The sequence below is a fragment of the Lithobates pipiens genome, unplaced genomic scaffold, assembly GCF_037356315.1.
Source record: "Lithobates pipiens isolate NorthernLeopardFrog02 unplaced genomic scaffold, aLitPip1_a1.2 Scaffold_8, whole genome shotgun sequence".
In the NCBI taxonomy this organism is placed as follows: domain Eukaryota; kingdom Metazoa; phylum Chordata; class Amphibia; order Anura; family Ranidae; genus Lithobates; species Lithobates pipiens.
Genome location: NW_027507903.1, coordinates 73,371,819 through 73,390,520, shown reverse-complemented (window position 1 = coordinate 73,390,520; position 18,702 = coordinate 73,371,819). Strand labels below are relative to the sequence as shown.

The 18,702-nt window shown below is 47.0% G+C and overlaps 1 pseudogene; it reads left to right on the top strand.

Annotated features, from left to right (window-relative positions):
* The first annotated feature begins 1,034 nt into the window (after positions 1-1,034).
* On the top strand, positions 1,035-1,807 carry LOC143961960 (large ribosomal subunit protein uL2 pseudogene; annotated as a pseudogene).
* The last annotated feature ends 16,895 nt before the right edge of the window (positions 1,808-18,702 follow it).

Genomic DNA, 18,702 nt, shown 5'->3' with positions numbered 1-18,702 from the left:
GGTGAGGAAAAAAAGGAGAATGCAACGGTGGACTCCTCTTCAAATCTTATAGCTAACCAGTCCTATCAGGTTGTGGAGGCGGAGTCACAACCCACTGCGTGTGCTGCCATGATGCGTCAGGAAACTATGTAGTGCAAGGCCCTGCCTAATGGGATACAATTGGAAGTTGTTTAGCTTGTTTGGCCTCATATTGTATGGTTTTTGTTAAATCTAAAGGAAAAAGTGCCTTTTACCTCAGGGCTTATTCAAACAAATCTGGGTGGGTGGGTGGGTGGTAGTAATAGGAAGCTGTGTCAAAGTCTTAACTCTCCCCACACAGGAGCATGCCCACTGGTGAAAGAACCTGCACTCCAATTAGGTGCAAGAGCCCACGCAACAAGTTTGGAATCAACAGATTCCATTGATAGAAAGGGACTTTACCAACTTGCTCTCCTGATGATTCACCCCCCTTCATGACCTGGCTATTTTTGTGCGATACAGCATTGCGTTACTTTAACTGACAATTGTGTGGCCGTGTGGTGCTGTAGTCAAATACAATTTACGTCTTTTTTTTCCCACAAATAAAGCTTTCTTTTTGTGGTATTTGATCACCTCTGCGGTTTTTATTTTTTGTGCTATAAACAAAAAAAGACAATTTTTTTAAAAAAAACTATATTTTTTACTTTCTGCTATAAAACATATTCAATAAAAAAATTTAAAAAAATCTAATTTCTTTATAAATTTAGGCAAATCTGTATTCTGCTACATATTTTTGGTAAAAAAAAAAAACAATAAGCGTATATTGATTGGTTTGCGGTAGATTCACAGCGGGAGTAAACCGCCGGTGGCGTGCACTCGCACTTGATACACGGAAGTGCAGGATCACGTATTTATACCTGACCCCACACTGCACAGCCACCCTGTAGCAGTAAATGTGCTATAGGGCGGTTGGCAAGTGGATATATAACATTTAAAAAGGTTAGTGTATAAAAGAGCTTAGTAAATGAGGTAAACCTTCACTTTGCTCTTTGCGGAGAGCCCGGACCTAGTGCACCATGGGACATGTAATCAGGGGACAGAGAAAAGGTGCAGGGTCTGTTTTCAGAGCCCATGTAAAACATAGGAAAGGACCTGCTCAGCTCAGGGCTGTCGACTTTTGTAGTAAGGCATGGCTACATCAAGGGGATTGTGAAAGACATTATCCACAATCCTGGCTGTGGTGCTCCAATTGCTATAGTCGCCTTCTGTGACCCTTACAGGTTCAAAAAGGACTGAAATTTTCATTGCAGCTGAGTGTATCCATACTGGTCAATTTGTGTACTGTGACAAGAAAGCTCTGCTAAACATTGGTAACGTCCTCCCTGTTGGCACCATGTCTGAAGGAACTATTGTTTGTTGTGTAGAGGAGAAGCCAGGTGATCGTGGCAAGTTGGCTCCTGCACCTGGCAACTATGCTAGTCATCTCTCACAATCCTAAAACAAAGAAGAACAGAGTAAAGCTGCCCTCTGGCTCCAAAAATGTTACCCCTTCTGTAAACAGAGCAATCGTTGGAGTCGTTTCTGGTGGTGGACATACTGATAAGTCCATCCTGAAGGCAGGTCATGTCTACCACAACTATAAGGCTAAGAGAAACTGCTGACCACATGTCCATGTTGTGGCTATGAATGCTGTACAACATCCCTTTGATGGTGTAGCCATCAGCACATTGGCAAATCTTCAACTATCAGGAGAGATGCTCCAGCTGGTCATAAATCAGTCTTATTGCTGCTTGTCATACTGCACAAAGACTGTGCAAGAAAAGGAGAACTAAAAATATTCCCTGCATAATTTACATAATAAACTTTCAAAAACTTAAAAAAAAAGAACTTCACTTTGCAAAGAATACCCAATCACATGCAAGAAAAAAAAAACAGCAATTTTGCTTGCACATGATTGGATGATGGAAGTCAGCAGAGCTTCACCCTTATTTTCTAAGCACTAGAGCAACCACTCTTGCAGAGTGCAATTTCACTTTGCAAAGTACACAGTCTATTTGCCTTTAGTAAATCAAACCCGGTGTTTAGAGGTGATTGTACGCATGCTGTGGCCCAGGGGGGTACAGGCATTACGCCTGTAAGGGGCCCGAATGTTCCCAGGGGGCCCGGTCGCCCCTCATTCTCAGCTCACGGCTGAGAGGAGAAAAAACACTTTCGTTTCGGCAGTTCCTCCCCCCGCTCTCCTGTCGCGGCTGGAGAGAGGAGAGAAAATGGTCACATGATAATCTAACCCACCAGCAGACTTGCAGTTCAGTCCAGCTGTCATTCAGCTGGACCCCCTCCTTCTATCATGTGTCCCTGAGGAGATCTCTTCTCCCCCTGATCTTCGGTGGAGTCCGTCCCCAGCCTGCCAGTGACCATCTCAGCCATGATGGTGAGCAGCAGAGGGGAGGGCGGGGGAATGGATTGGCGCCTGTGCAGGGTGTAGTGCTGGCTGTGGGGCCTGGGGGGCTCTGCGAGGAGGGTAACAGTGTGTGTTTCGTTCTCTCTTTGTAGCAGGAAGGCTTGGATGATGGACCCAACTTCCTGTCAGAGGAGGACAGAGCAGTAAGTGGCCACATACCCTTCTCATGGCTATGTGACACCTCTCAGGGAATGGATGTGCCAATGTATGGCAGACATCATGGGCAGAGCCAGTATACAGATGTACAGCTCATAGATACTCCCCATGGCATACACTACTTCCCATCCATTCATCACCCTGGCATAGTCTGTGTCTTATTCACTGACCCCCCCCCGTCATAGACTTCACCCTATTCACTGACCCCCCGTCATAGACTGCCCCCTATTCACTGACCCCCCATCATATACTGCCCCCTATTCACTGACCCCCCCTGTCATAGACTGCACCCTATTCACTGACCCCCCGTCATAGACTGCACCCTATTCACTGACCCCCGTCATAGACTGCCCCCTATTCACTAACCCCCCCTATCATAGACTGCCCCCTATTCACTGACCCCCCTGTCATAGACTGCCCCTATTCACTGATACCCCCTATTCATTGACCCCCCCTGTCATAGACTGCCCCCTATTCACTGACCCCCCCTGTCATAGACTGCGCCCTATTCACTGACCCCCCCCCCCCACACATAGACTGCCCTCTATTCACTGGACTCCCCTGTCATAGACTGCCAGGACCACCATCAGGGGGACACAGGCACCCCCCCCCCCACCGGTTCTCGACTCGCTGCAGGAGAGTGAAGAGAAGTTGAGATGACACTTTGATTCCCCCCCCCCCCCGGTGTTCTGCTCCAGGGGGCCCATGCCTGAAGCTGTGTAAGGGGCCCCAAAATTTCTGATGGCAGCCCTGTGTGGCCATGTTGTTTCACAGCCACCGTAAAAATTATACCCCACATTGTCAAAAGTATGGGGCTGCAACACAACCAGCCAGAAACGATGTGCAATGCACATGGGTATGTCTGTACTGCAGGCTTTTCTGGACTAAAACAGATGGTGAGGAGATTTGGGGTATTTAAGTAGCTGCAGGGGTGGTGATGGGGAGGAGGGAAGTTGGGAGAGTGAAAAAAAGGGATAGCTCTCTGGGGTCCATCTCTTATGGGTAAACAGGGATCAGGATGTCAGGCATATACAACCTAATTGATCTAGCAATATGCATGTTTCTGTCATGAGACTATTGCATTTGTCTGAGTAACAGAATGGTAGCAAAGGATTGCATGCACTTTTCAGCACTGAGAAAATGGATAATTCTAACCACATCACCAACTCTATGTGCAGAAATAAAGCCCCAAACTTGCAAAAAATCTCCATCATGCTTCACAGTTGCTTGCACTCACCCTCGTACCACTCTCCAAGCCTTCAGTGTGTAGCAAAATTTAGGATGGTTTTTGCTGTATGACCTGGTCACCCCCCATTTTGTAACAGCATCAGCCACCTTAGAAATGTGTCATCCTTTTAGAGATGTCTTCACTAAAGATTAATAGAAGTACATGTCTAGAACTTGCTAAATATGTTTTTTGAGGGGACGTACTGCAGAGTCATTATCATATGACTTATGGACTATTGAAAGGGACATTACCAGGCATCAAGATCCTATCTCTGGATATTGGGAACCACCAGGAGCAGTCAACACCCTGCCAGCTGCCAACCCTTATCTTGGAGGACCCACGTGATATACATTGACTCATGAAGACTGGAGAGAAATTAAGTCATTAGACATTGTTAATCCATGATGTTTAAGCTTGCTTTTTATCTTGATTGTAAAGTGTATATAAATCTATACGATCTACAGGGGAGTGTGGTGGTCTCTGACTTGTAAGCTGACCTCCTACACGTGACTGTAGTGTGCGTGTCTAATAAAATGCTTTTCTGATTTGGACCTACGCACAGACTGTTGCAAAATCCCTGTTTACCAGCAAACTGCCTTCATTTACAATCAAATATTTAATTTGCGCTCATCAATTCAGAGCACCTGCTGCCATGCCATTTTTTTTACGCACCAGTGTTTGCTTGCACAGTGGAGTTGCTTGGCCTTGTTTCCACATGTATGGATTTCTAGCCACAAGTCTTCCATGAAGACCACTTCTGATCAGACTTCTCCAGGCTGTAAATGAGTGTACCAGGGTCCCACTGACTTCTGATAAATCTGATTGGATTGTGACACTGGACATCTTTGGACTGGGAAGGGAAGACAGCATGAAGAGTCTTCCTTGAGCATTAGTGCTGCTCCAGGCAGAGGTCTAGGCCTCTGTTGGCACTCAGAATAGTAGGGATGCCAGTGTAAGAAAAACTCATCCAGTGAGCAATGAACGTTGAAGCATAAGACTGGTGCTCACCAAAGCCAGTCCTGGTATGTATGTATACATGTGAAGGCCTCATTCAATGCTGCTCCTCGGGCCATGCCCGACTGAGGCTTTCACATGTACACATCCATACCAGGACCGGCTATGGTGAGCACATAGCTTTTCTGTTTAATTTAACCACCTCGCGCCCGCCCTATAGCCGATTTACGGCCTTAGAGCAGGCGCTTTCGTGCAATTGGCCGTCCCTGGACGTCCTATTGTTTACTTCCGCAATGCGCGCCGCCGCGGGCGCGCATCGCGGAAGTTCTGTGTTCGCCGTGTCCCCCGGGGACAGGCAAACACAGATCGCTGTAAACGGCCAATCACAGCGGCCGTTTACAGCGTGATCAGCGTGTCCAATGGGAGATGATCTCATATGTATACATATGAGATCATCTCTCAGCGCCGCTCTCCCTCCTCACACAGACAGCCTGTGAGAGGGGAGAGATGAACGGCTGCAGCAGCCGTCAGTGCACAGAGGAAAAAAAAAAAAAAGTGTAAAAAAAAAGTGCCATCCTCCCCCAGTGCCATCCTCCCCCAGTGCCATCCTCCCCCAGTGCAATCCTCCCCCAGTGCCATCCTCCCCCAGTGCAATCCTCCCCCAGTGCAATCCTGCCCCAGTGCCATCCTGCCCCAGTGCCATCCGCCCCAGTGCAATCCACCCCAGTGCAATCCACCCCACCCCAGTGCCACCTGCCCCCAGTGCTATCTGTCCCCAGTGCCACCTGTTGTCAGTGCCATTTGTCCCCAGTGCCATCTGTCATCAGTGCCACGTATAAGTGGCATCTGTCATCAGTGCCACGTGTCATTAGTGCCACATAGTGCCATCTGTCATCAGTGCCACGTATTAGTGCCATCTGTCATCAGTGCCACGTATCAGTGCCATTTGTCATCAGTGCCACGTATCAGTGTCACGTGCCATCTGTTGTCAGTGTCACGTGTCATCAATTCCACTTATCAGTGCCATCTGTCATCAGTGTCACGCGTCATCGGTGCCAAGTATTAGTGCCATCTGTCATCGGTGGCACGTATTAGTGCCACGTATTAGTGCCACGTTTCATCAGTGCCACGTATTAGTGCCATGTGTCATCAGTGCCACGTATTAGTGCCACGTGTCATCAGTGCCACATATTAGTGTCATCTGTCATCAGTGCCACATATTAGTGCCATCTGTCATCAGTGTCACGTGTCATCAGTGCCACGTATAAGTGTCATCATTGCCACGTATCAGTGCCATCTGTCATCAGTGTCATGTGTCATTGTCCTGGTATTTCAAAAGTGTAATAAGTAGTCAACAAGTTAGATGTGTAATTTATGCTCCTAGAACACATGACGGCGCTCCCTGCATGTTGGGCCTCTCTATGTGGCCAGGCTGTGAAAAAGTCACACACATGTGATATTGTAATACTCAGGAGGAGTAGCAGAATTTTTTGGGGGGTGTCATTTGTGGTATACACATGCCATGTGAGAGAAATAACCTATTACAATGACAATTTTGTGGAGAAAAAAAAAAATGAAAAATCTTAATTTTGCAAAGAATTGTGGGAAAAAAATGACAACATCAAAAAGCTCACTATGCCTCTTACTAAATACCTTGGAATGTCTACTTTCCAAAAAGGGGTCATTTTGGGGGTATTTGTACTTTCCTGACTTGTTCGGGTCACAAGAAGCGAGATAGTCCACCAGTACATCAGATGTGATCAATTTTGTGCGATTCGCACCACAGCTTGTAGACTCTATAACTTTCACAAAGACCAAATAATATCCACAAATTTGGGTTATTTTTACCAAAGATATGTAGCAGTATAAATTGTGGCCAAAATTTATGAAGAAAAATTAATAATTTGCATAATTCTGTCACAGAAACAAAGAAATATGTGTTTTTTTTTCAAAATTTTCGGTCTTTTTTCATTTATAGCGCAAAAAATAAAAACCCCAGAGGTGATCAAATACCACCAAAAGAAAGCTCTATTTGTGGGAAAAAAAGGACACAAAATTCATTTGGGTACAGTGTTGCATGACTGAGTAATTGTCATTCAAAGTGTGAGAGCACCAAAAGCTGAAAATTGGTCTGGTCAGGAAGGGTGTTTAAGTGCCCAGTAAGCAAGTGGTTAATAATTGTATTTTTACCTATGTGTTATCGTTATGATTATTAGCACCTTGTGCTGCTGGCTCCTCTATTAGCTGAAATATTCATCTACCCCCCACCCCAGCAGCCTTCGTGGCGCATCATCATATTTGGAGATAGATTCATATATACTTTGGGAGTGGACATGAACTTTCATGTGCACTTATATGGGAGCATGAACATGCAGGAACATGTTTTGAAGACCGCAAATACATTTTGGACATATGTGTATGATCTAAGCCCCTGGTTCCAAACCTGCAGCCCTTGGACCCCAGCAGTTTGTAGTGGGAACATTAGCCTCATGTGTAATATCCTAAGCCAAAAATGTAGCATATCCACCCTCTCTGACCCTTATGATTTTCTCTTTTAGGTTTGCAGTTTCTGACAGTCCTCTAAAGCAGTACATATATTGAACATTGTGTGCAGCCCTTTGGTGATGTCAGGGACAGATTTCGAGGCTTCCTTAACCACCTCAATACAGTGCAGTTACACCCCCTTCCTTACCAGACCAATTTTCAGCTTTCAGCGCTCTCACAGTTTGAATGACAATTACTCAGTCATCTAACATTGTATCCATATGAAACTTGCGTCCTTTTTTCCACACAAATAGAGCTTTCTTTTAGTGGTATTTAATCACTAGTGGGTTTTTTATTTTTTGTGCTATAAATAAAATAAAACGTAAATTTTGTGAAAAAAATGCCTTTTTCTTTGTTTCTGTCATAAATTTTTGCTAATTAGTAATTTTTCTTCATAAATTTTGGCCAAAATTTATACTGTATACTATCTTTTGTAAAAATAACCCACATTAGTATTTATTATTTGGTCTTTGTAAAAGTTAGAGAGTCTACAAACTATGGTGCCAATCAGTGAAAATTGATCACTTCTGATCAGGCCTTCAGTACATCAGGTGCACCTCATTTCTTGAGACACTAACAAGTCAGGAAAGTACAAATACCCCCCAAATGACCCCTTTTTACAAAGTAGACATTCCAAGGTATTAAGTAAGTAGCATGGTGAGTTTTTTTAAGTTGTCATTTTTTCCCACAATTCTTTGCAAAATGAAGATTTTTTTTATTATTAGTTTTTTTACAAAATTGTCATATTATCAGGTTATTTCTCACACACAGCATATGCATACAACAAATTCCACCCCAAAATACATTCTGCTTGTCAGGAAGATCCTTCTCACAGGCGTCCGAGCGGCGTAAGTCGCAGGAGATCTTCTGTGCAGTTTCAAGAGCGTTACCACGATCAGCGGCGTGCGCGTGCACGTGCGGCCGTTTGACGCAATTGACGCCAATAGTGCTATTTAAACTGGATCCTTGCTTCACTGCCTTGCTGCCTGATCAACAGCGTTCCCGTGTTTCCTGGTAACCTGTATCTAAACCTGAACCTGCATCCGTATCCTGATCCGTATTGAACCCGACCTGTTCCCGACTCTGCTGTTTGCTGCCTGCCCCCCAACTTTGGCTTTGTACCTGACTACTCTTCTGGATTCAGTTTCTGTACCTGATCTGCTCGCCTGTGCCTGACCTGGACTGTTACACCATCTGTCATCTGTAAGTTGCCTGTTCACCGCTGCTGTACTACAGGACACCTCCCAGTCTTCCACCATACCCGGCTGTTACTCCCTCTGCGCTTGTTGCCTTCTACCTCTTGCTGCAGACTACTGGACTCTTCCCACTTCCCGCAGTATCCCGTTTGCACCTGCATCCGCTGTCGGACTACAGAACCCCTCCCGTTGTTCGCTGTACCCTGCGATCACTTGCATCCCGTTGCCGGACTACAGGAATCCCTCTGCTGTTTGCTGAACCTTACCTTTGCCTGCATTCCGCTACTGGACTACAATACACCTCCACCATCAACGGTCTGCTGCTTCTTACATCTACCATCCAGTCAGGCACTTGTGCCTCTCTGTGCTCCCGAGCCCCTGTCATCACTACCAGGGTCTCTCGAGTCAGAGGTCTACGAGAAACCACTCCCTGCACTCCGGGCTCTGCCTTAAGGTACGTGACAGTATCAGGCAGCCATGTCTGAGCCCACGCAGCGAGATTCTGCTATGGATGATTTATGCCGTCATCTTGCTGGACTTACCCAGGCTGTTAAATCTCTACAAGAAGGCTATTCCCGGTTGGAAGAGCGTGTCCAGGTCTTATCTACCACGGGCCCTACCGTGCTGGGAACTTCTTCTGCGCCATCAGTGGTTATGATGCCCCCTGAGCCCAAGGTCCCAACTCCGGAGAGGTTTTCGGGAAATCGCAGCAAGTATAGAGCTTTTCGCAATGCCTGTGAACTATTTTTTGCACTTCAACCCAGAACTTTCTCTCTTGAATCCACTAAGGTGGGTTTTGTCATTTCCCTCCTACTGGGTGAGCCCCAGGCATGGGCCCACCGCCTTTTGGAGCAAAAGGATACATGCCTTAACAACCTGAACACCTTTTTCCAAGCAATGGGTTTGCTCTATGAGGATCCTCAACAAGCGGCCACTGCGGAAGCAGCCTTATATTCTCTTCAGCAAGGTCGTAGAGCGGCAGAGGACTATGCGTCCGAATTCCGGCGCTGGAGTTCCGATACTACCTGGAACGATGCCGCTCTACGTTACCAGTTTCGCATGGGACTCTCTGAACATTTAAAAAATGAACTGGCCCGGGTTGGTATTCCAGCAACACTTGAAGCCCTTATTAATCTCTCCATCTAGATTGACAGATGCCTGAGAGAACGGAGAGCAGAACGCACTGCCGGGCCGTCCCGACCAGTCTGGATGTTACCCCGTGTTCCAAACCCCCCTGCACATCCCGCTGCTGACACTCCTGAACCCATGCTACTGAGCTTACTTAGACCAACTCTCACTACCGAAGAACGACAACGCCGGCAGGTCAACAATCTGTGTCTTTACTGTGGGGAGCCCGGACACTACGTGAGATCCTGTCCTGCCAAATTCCGTAAGCACTCTTCTTTGTCTACTCCTGTTTTACCTGCTGTGCCCAGTAATGCTACTCACCTGGCTGTTCCTGTTTCTCTTCAGCTTCCCGGAGGGAAGATTCAAGTCGCCGCGATAATTGATTCCGGAGCGTGTAGTGGGTTTATGGACTTGTCGTTTGGCCGAAAATTCCAAGTGCCCTTACGGCCCAGGGTGAAGGGATTGACTGTACACCTTGCCGATGGATCAGCTATCAAATCTGGGCCGGTGACACAAGAGACGCTTCCTTTGACTGCCACTATTTCCGGTAACCATCAGGAACAACTCTGCCTGGACATTATTGAATCTCCCCTTTTCCCTATCATACTGGGTATGCCCTGGCTTCGGGCACACAACCCGCAAATTGACTGGTCCACCGGAAACATTTACTTTTCCTCTCCCTATTGTCGGCAGCACTGCCTCCAAGAAGCAATTAAGGTCTCACCCCATTTAATGTGTATGGAGACCAATGTTGAGACTCGCCAGTGTGTTCCTGAGGCCTACCATAGCTTTTTGGACGTGTTCAGCAAGAAAGTGGCAGAAACACTTCCCCCTCATAGACCCTATGATTGCCCGATTGAGATCCTCCCTGGAGCCGAAATCCCTTTCGGGAGGATATTCCCCTTAACGGAAGTGGAACTGGAGACTCTCAGGACTTACATTGATGACAATCTGAAAAAGGGGTTCATACGTCCTTCTACTTCCCCAGCAGGGGCAGGAATCTTTTTTGTAGAAAAGAAGGACCATTCTCTCCGCCCTTGTGTCGACTATCGGGACTTAAATAAGGTTACAGTCAAAAACCGGTACCCATTACCTTTGGTGCCCGAATTATTTCAGCGCCTTGGATCAGCCGTTATCTTCACAAAACTGGATCTTCGCGGAGCCTATAATTTGGTCCGTATCCGAAGCGGGGATGAATGGAAGACTGCCTTCCGCACCCGCTTCGGACACTTTGAATATCTCGTAATGCCCTTTGGGCTATGCAACGCTCCTGCGACTTTCCAGCATTTTGTGAATGATATTTTTAGAGACTATCTCGACCTGTTTGTCATAGTGTACCTGGACGACATTTTGATTTTCTCCCCCTCTCTGCCCGCTCACAGGGAACACGTTAAAAAAGTTCTTACTCGGCTTCGTCAACGCGGCTTGTACGCGAAACCTGAGAAGTGCGAGTTCGAACGTCGCAGCATTCAGTCCGTGGGGCTGATTATTTCGGTGGATGGAATCAAGATGGATCCGCAAAAAGTTTCGGCCATCCTGGACTGGCCAGCCCCTACTGATAAGAGAGGAATTCAACGTTTTGTGGGGTTTGCGAATTTTTATCGTAAGTTCATCAAGGGTTTTTCTATGATCATCGCCCCGATCACAAGATTAACCAGACAGGGTATCAAGTTCCAGTGGACTCCGGAGGCTCAGGCTGCATTCTTCTCCCTTAAAGAGCAGTTTGTGTCAGCATCTGTCCTGAAGCACCCTAATTCTGCGCTACCCTACATCCTCGAGGTGGATGCATCCGAAATTGCAGTGGGGGCAGTCCTCTCTCAGAGACAGGGCCCCAAGGCCTTATTGCATCCGGTGGCGTTCTTCTCACGTAAGTTGTCTGAAGCGGAGAGGAATTATGATGTCCGGGACAGGGAGCTACTCGTTATCAAAGCTGCACTTGAGGAATGGCGCTATCTCCTGGAGGGAGCAGCTCATCCCATTCTGGTATACACTGACCACAAGAACTTAGAGTATTTGAAGACTGCTAAGAGGCTGAAGCCGCGTCAGGCCAGATGGGCACTTTTCTTTAAAAGATTTTCCTTCCACATTACCTATAGGCCCGGATCGAAAAACACCAAACCCGACGCGCTGTCTTGGATGTTCAGCGAACCCGAAGTTCTTCAATCTACAGATACCATCCTTGCACCCGGAAATGTCCTTATGCTCCAGGAAGATCTTTTATCCCAACTCAAGCAAGCTTCATCTTCGGCTTCGCACCCATCAAACACCACCCTACACTCCAGCAATGATTTGTTATGGCATGAAAATAAAATCTACGTGCCCCAACAACTACAGGTTGCTGTTCTCAAATCTTGCCACGACCACAAACTGGCCGGCCACTTTGGGGTACACAAGACCGCCGAACTTCTCCAACGCACCTTCTGGTGGCCTCAGCTGCTAAGAGACTGTAAGCTTTATGTAGAATCATGCATCACCTGTACCCAGAACAAGGGTAGCAAGACCAAAGCCTGGGGGTTGCTGAAACCACTTCCCATTCCGGAAAGACCTTGGAGAATGATTTCCATAGACTTTATTGTAGAATTACCACCGTCAGAAGGCTATACCACTATCCTTGTGGTGGTTGACAGATTCTCCAAAATGGCTCACTTTCTGCCCATGAAGGGTACACCTTCTGCCCCTGAGACCGCAAGGATCTTCATTAAGGAGATAGTAAGGCTCCACGGTATACCTGCAAACATTGTTTCCGATCGTGGGGTGCAATTTACATCGAAATTTTGGAGAGCTTTGTGTAAGTCCCTGAAAATTGACCTTTCGTTCTCTTCTGCCTACCATCCCCAGACCAATGGCCAGACCGAACGAACAAACCAGACCCTTGAGCAATATTTGCGTTGTTATTCTTCTTTTTCGCAAGACGATTGGGTATTCCTTTTACCACTTGCCGAGTTCGCCTACAATAACTCTGTCCATTCTGCAACGAGTCAGTCTCCCTTTTTCGCGAACTATGGTTTTCACCCTCAGTTCTTATCAGCCAACATCCCAGAATGTACGGTTCCGGCGGCTCAAGAAACTTTGAACTTTTTCTGCACCAATAACAAGTTGCTTCAAGAGACGATGGCAAGGACCCAAGAACGTAACAAGGCGGTTTTTGACAAAAAGAGGAGAGGGGAGCTCGATCTAAAACCCGGGGATTTAGTTTGGCTGTCTACCCTGAATTTGAAATTAACATGTCCATCTAGAAAACTGGGCCCAAGATTTGTGGGTCCCTTCCCAGTAACCAGGAAAATTAATAATGTGGCTTATGAACTGAAATTACCGGAATCGCTGCGTATTCACCCAGTGTTTCATGTGTCCCTTTTAAAACCTTCAATCCAGGATCCCTTCACTGATCGGAACGTGGGTCCTCCTGAACCTGTGCTTATTAATGGTGAGGAGGAATTTGAAGTTGAAGCAATTTTAGATTGCAGAAAGAGACGCAACCAGGTCCAATATCTGGTGAAGTGGAAGGGGTATGGGCCAGAAGAAAACTCCTGGGAACCAGAGACTGGTATCCACGCCAAGAGGTTGGTTCTGGCATTCAAAAGATCTCACCCAGGTAAGATGTCCCAGTTGGGCATCCGGAGGCTGCCCATTGGAGGGGGGCAATGTCAGGAAGATCCTTCTCACAGGCATCAGAGCGGCGTAAGTCGCAGGAGATCTTCTGTGCAGTTTCAAGAGCGTTACCACGATCAGCGGCGTGCGCGTGCACGTGCGCGTGGGAGCGCGCACGCGGGTGCGCGCGTGGCCGTTTGACGCAATTGCCGCCAATAGCGCTATTTAAACTGGATCCTTGCTTCACTGCCTTGCTGCCTGATCAACAGCGTTCCCGTGTTTCCTGGTAACCTGTATCTGAACCTGAACCTGCATCCGTATCCTGATCCGTATTGAACCCGGCCTGTTCCTGACTCTGCTGTTTGCTGCCTGCCCCCCGACTTTGACTTTGTACCCGACTACTCTTCTGGATTCCGTTTCTGTACCTGATCTGCTCGCCTGTGCCTGACCTGGACTGTTACACCATCCGTCATCTGTAAGTTGCCTGTTCACCGCTGCTGTACTACAGGACACCTCCCAGTCTTCCACCATACCCGGCTGTTACTCCCTCTGCGCTTGTTGCCTTCTACCTCTTGCTGCAGACTACTGGACTCTTCCCACTTCCCGCAGTATCCCGTTTGCACCTGCATCCGCTGTCGGACTACAGAACCCCTCCCGTTGTTCGCTGTACCCTGCGATCACTTGCATCCCGTTGCCGGACTACAGGAATCCCTCTGCTGTCTGCTGAACCTTACCTTTGCCTGCATTCCGCTACTGGACTACAATACACCTCCACCATCAACGGTCTGCTGCTTCTTACATCTACCATCCAGTCAGGCACTTGTGCCCCTCTGTGCTCCCGAGCCCCTGTCATCACTACCAGGGTCTCTCGAGTCAGAGGTCTACGAGAAGCCACTCCCTGCACTCCGGGCTCTGCCTTAAGGTACGTGACACTGCTACTCTTCCCGAGTACGGCGATACCACATGTGTGAGACGTTTACACAGCCTGGCCACATACAGAGCACCAACATTGATGTAGTACCTTCAGACGTTCTACAAGCAAAAATGACGCATTTAATTTCTCAACCACCTATTACACTTTTGAAGGCCCTGGAGTACCAGGACAATGGAATTTCCCATATAATGACCCCATTTTGGAAAGCAAACACCCCAACGTATAATCTGTGAGGCATAATGAGTCTTTTGAATGGTTCATTTTTTTCCAGAAGTTTTTGGAATACGTGGAAAAAAATTAAAACGCATTTTTTTTTTTTACACAAAATTGTCAATTTATAAGATATTTCTAACACATAGCATGTATATAGCAAAAATTCCACCCCAAAACACATTTTGGAAAGCAAACACCCCAATGTATATTCTATGAGACATGGGCTGCAAATAGGTACTCTGGTACTCTGATGGCCTGGTGACAGGTACTCGGGTACTCTGATGGCCTGGTGACAGGTACTTGGGTACTCTGATGGCCTGGTGACAGGTACTCTGATGGCTTGGTGACTGGTATTTGGGTATTCTGAAGGGCGGTGACAGGTACTCATATGGACTGTGACAGGTACTCGGGTACTAAGATGAACTGTGACAGGTACTCAGGTACTCAGATGAACTGTGACAGGTACTCGGGTACTGAGATGAACTGTGACAGGTACTTGGGTACTCAGATGAACTGTGACAGGTACTCGGGTACTCAGATGAACTGTGACAGGTACTCGGGTACTCAGATGGACTGGGACAGGTACTCGGGTACTCAGATGGACTGGAACAGGTACCCGGGTACTCAGATGGGCTGTGACAGGTACTCGGGTACTCAGATGGGCTGTGACAGGTACTCGGGTACTCAGATGGGCTGTGACAGGTACTCGGGTACTTTGATGGGCTGTGACAGGTACTCGGGTACTTTGATGGGCTGTGACAGCTACTCGGGTACTTTGATGGGCTGTGACAGGTACTCAGGTACTCTGATGGGCTGTGACAGGTACTCGGGTACTTTGATGGGCTGTGACAGGTACTCAGGTACTCTGATGGACTGTGACAGATACTCGGGTACCCTGATGGACTGTGACAGGTACTCGGTACTCTAATGGACTGTGACAGGTACTCGGGTACTCTCATGGACTGTGACAGGTACTCGGGTACCCTGATAGACCGTGACAGGTACTCGGGTACCCTGATGGACAGTGACAGGTACTCGGGTACTCTGATGGACCGTGACAGGTACTCGGGTACTCTGATGGGCCGTGACAGGTACTCGGGTACTCTGATGGGCCGTGACAGGTACTCGGGTACTTTGATGTGCCGGGACAGGTACTCGGGTACTCTGATGTGCCGGGACAGGTACTTGGGTACTCTGATGGGCTGGGACAGGTACTTTGATGGGCTGGGACAGGTACTCGGGTACTCTGATGAACTGTGACAGGTACTTGGGTACTCTGATGGGCTGGGACAGGTACTCGGGTACTCTGATGAACTGGGACAGGTACTCTGGTATTCTGATGGGCTGGGACAGGTACTCGGGTACTCTGATGGGCTGTGACAGGTACTCAGGTACTCTGATGGGCTGTGACAGGTACTCAAATACTCTGATGGACTGTGACAGGTACTCTGATGGACTGTGATTGACAGGTACTATGAGGGGTGGTGACAGGTCCTCTTTATTGGGGGGGGGGGGGCGGCAATCAGTATAATTGGTGTACACTGTAGGCGGTAACATGATGTTACCGCAATCTCCTCCTCACACACGATCGGTGTGTGAGGAGAACCCGGTAACATCTCGTTACCGCGGTTTGTTTACATTTTAGTGATCGGCTGTGAAAGGATCACAGCCGATCATGTGGGTAAACAGCCGGCCAATAGCTGTTTACCAGCGTCGGTGACGAGCAGTGTTCCCGGGGAACACGCCGCCACCGTCGTGATCGCACGCATGCGCCGTGCACAGTCGGGGTGTGACCATCTGTGATCGGCCGTGACTTCATCACGGCCGATCACGTGGTAAACAGCCATAACCAATGGCTGTTCACCCCCTTCGGTGGCGAGCGGTGTCTCCATGATACGCCGCCACCGAAGAAACAGGGATGCGCGCGCACATTCGCGCGCATTCCCTGTTTAAACGGGAGGCCGTCATATGACGGCCTCCCGCCACAATAGGTGCGCCGCCTGGCCGTCATTTGACAGCCGGCAGTCAGCATCTAGTTAAAGTGATTGTAAAGCTTTTTTTTTTTGTTTTGCACAGAGTTGCCCCGATCCTCGACTTCTGGGGTCCCTCGACAGTGCTGGTAGCTCCTCCCCGCATCACATAACCCCCTAGGAGAAGGGCTCTCCTGGGGGGTTACGTTGCGGGTGCGCTCCCGAGTCCAGCATTTGCGTCCATAGACTCGGCCCCACTCTCCGCATCATTGGATTTGATTGACAGCAGCGGGAAGCAATGACTGTGCTGCTATCAATCTATCCAATCAAGAGCCAAGATAACTGGCAGAGGGGAAAAGCGTGTTTCTGCCGTGGGAATTATGGGGCTCAGGTGAGTAAAATGGGTGGGCTGGGGGGCCGGTCAGTGACAGAAGTTTTTTCACCTTAATGCATAGGGTGAATGAAGGTGAAAAAACATGAGGGTTTACAACCCCTTTAAGCTTAATTCTTGACAACCACTGATCTAAGCCCTCTCTGATAGCGCAATCCATCCAAGAACAATTAAGCCTCATTTACATGAGCAATCAGTGGTGCTGGCAGATGCTGTTGGTGCAATCTATCTTTGGTTAACAATAGTGATCAAGGTAGACGTTATGGGCTCCCGAGAGACATAATGCCATATTTGGCAGGTTTGCTTGACTTTAATCTGATGTCTTTTAGGACTTGTAACACCTACACAGTTTAACAGATATTGACAGATTACATTAAACTCCATGTACTTGCTAATGACCATGAGGTCTCACCAAACAAATTAGCGCAACCTCCTGGCTGTTCTCTTATGCAGTCCACTTGATACTTAGAAATGTCAACGCTGGAGTCTATACAAAATCCACAGAGTGTATTTATTAAAAATCAAGTGTTCTAATTAACAGAAAAAAAGCTATTGCATTTCAGCTTAAAAAGTCTTACTCATAGCTTTGTAATGCCGCATACACACAACTGGACTTTTCGATGGACTAGGTCCGACGGTCTTCCCGACAGACTTTCGGCAGAGGTCCGACAGACTTTCTGATCGAACGGACTTGGTCACACACGAACAAACTAAGTCCGTTCAAAAGTCTGTTTGTTTTGAACGTGATAACGCAAACGGGACTAAACAAGGAAGTTCAATAGCCAGTAGCCAATAGCTGCCCTTGCGTCATATTTGGTCCGTTGGACTAGCACATAGACGAACGGTTTTCACGATTTTTAGTCCGTCGGATAGATTTGAAACATGTTCTATTTCTAGGTCCGTCTGATTTTTTTTAATAAAAAATGGTCAGACTAGCCCACACACGATCGGACTGATCCCGTTGGACCTAGTCTGCTGGAAAGTCGGGTCGTGTGTACGCGGCATTAGGGTCTGTAAGGCTAAAAGTGTTAGCTTTCTGCTGTATACTGGACCACTTGATTTTTAATTAATAAACTCTGATGAGTAAAGCTCAGATCTGGAAGGACAAAATTACAAATCTATTGGCAGGAAGGACAGCTCTCTATTTACTGTATGCAGTTCATCTCTGTATTTGACTATTTGAAAAGTTTTGATTTACAACTTATATATTTTATTAGGCTTCATGAATACAAATAATATACAGGAGGTGCTCTGTGCAACTATCAGGGGTTAACATATATTTGATCCAAATTAAAATATAGTTCTGCAGAGTGGAACACAGACTTTATTACTGTTTTACTGTATACACAACAATAATGTATGTAGTATTTGCTTTAAGTTCCAGGCAAAGCAAGCAAGTTGGAAAATTGTCTTTTCTCTATTACTCATTCTTTCCATTTTCCTAAAGCTGATACTGAGATTTACAATGGAAAAGTTTTTCCTGTATTTGTACTTGCTAATACTCAGTTTCTACCAGTGTGAGAAGACAATCTGTGGGAAAGAGTTGGTTACCCAGTGAACTGTTTACACCAGGATGGATGGTGTCATGCCCAAGCCGTAGAAAGACAAGCTCACTTTTTAAGCACAGATTATAAACCAGTGCTAATTGCAGGTAAATCTCGGTGAGTGAATTTACTGTATACCACCATTTCTGAGTGTCATGGGAAGAAGCATTCAGCACATTAGCACGAATAGGACAAGTAAAAGAAGAAAAAAGAATATCCTTTCGAAAAACAACACCATGAGAGAAGGTATTAAAATCACCAAATACGACATATAACTTTTTACCCAGTTTCCTTGCAACTAAAAAACAGCTACTCTGCAGTACAAGATTCTCATATATCTATTGCACACACCCTTTACTGATAACTTGAAAACAAAGTTTAGCAAGAACAGAGTACGTCAAGTCCCAATACACAATGGGAGCTATCTTCTCATCCAT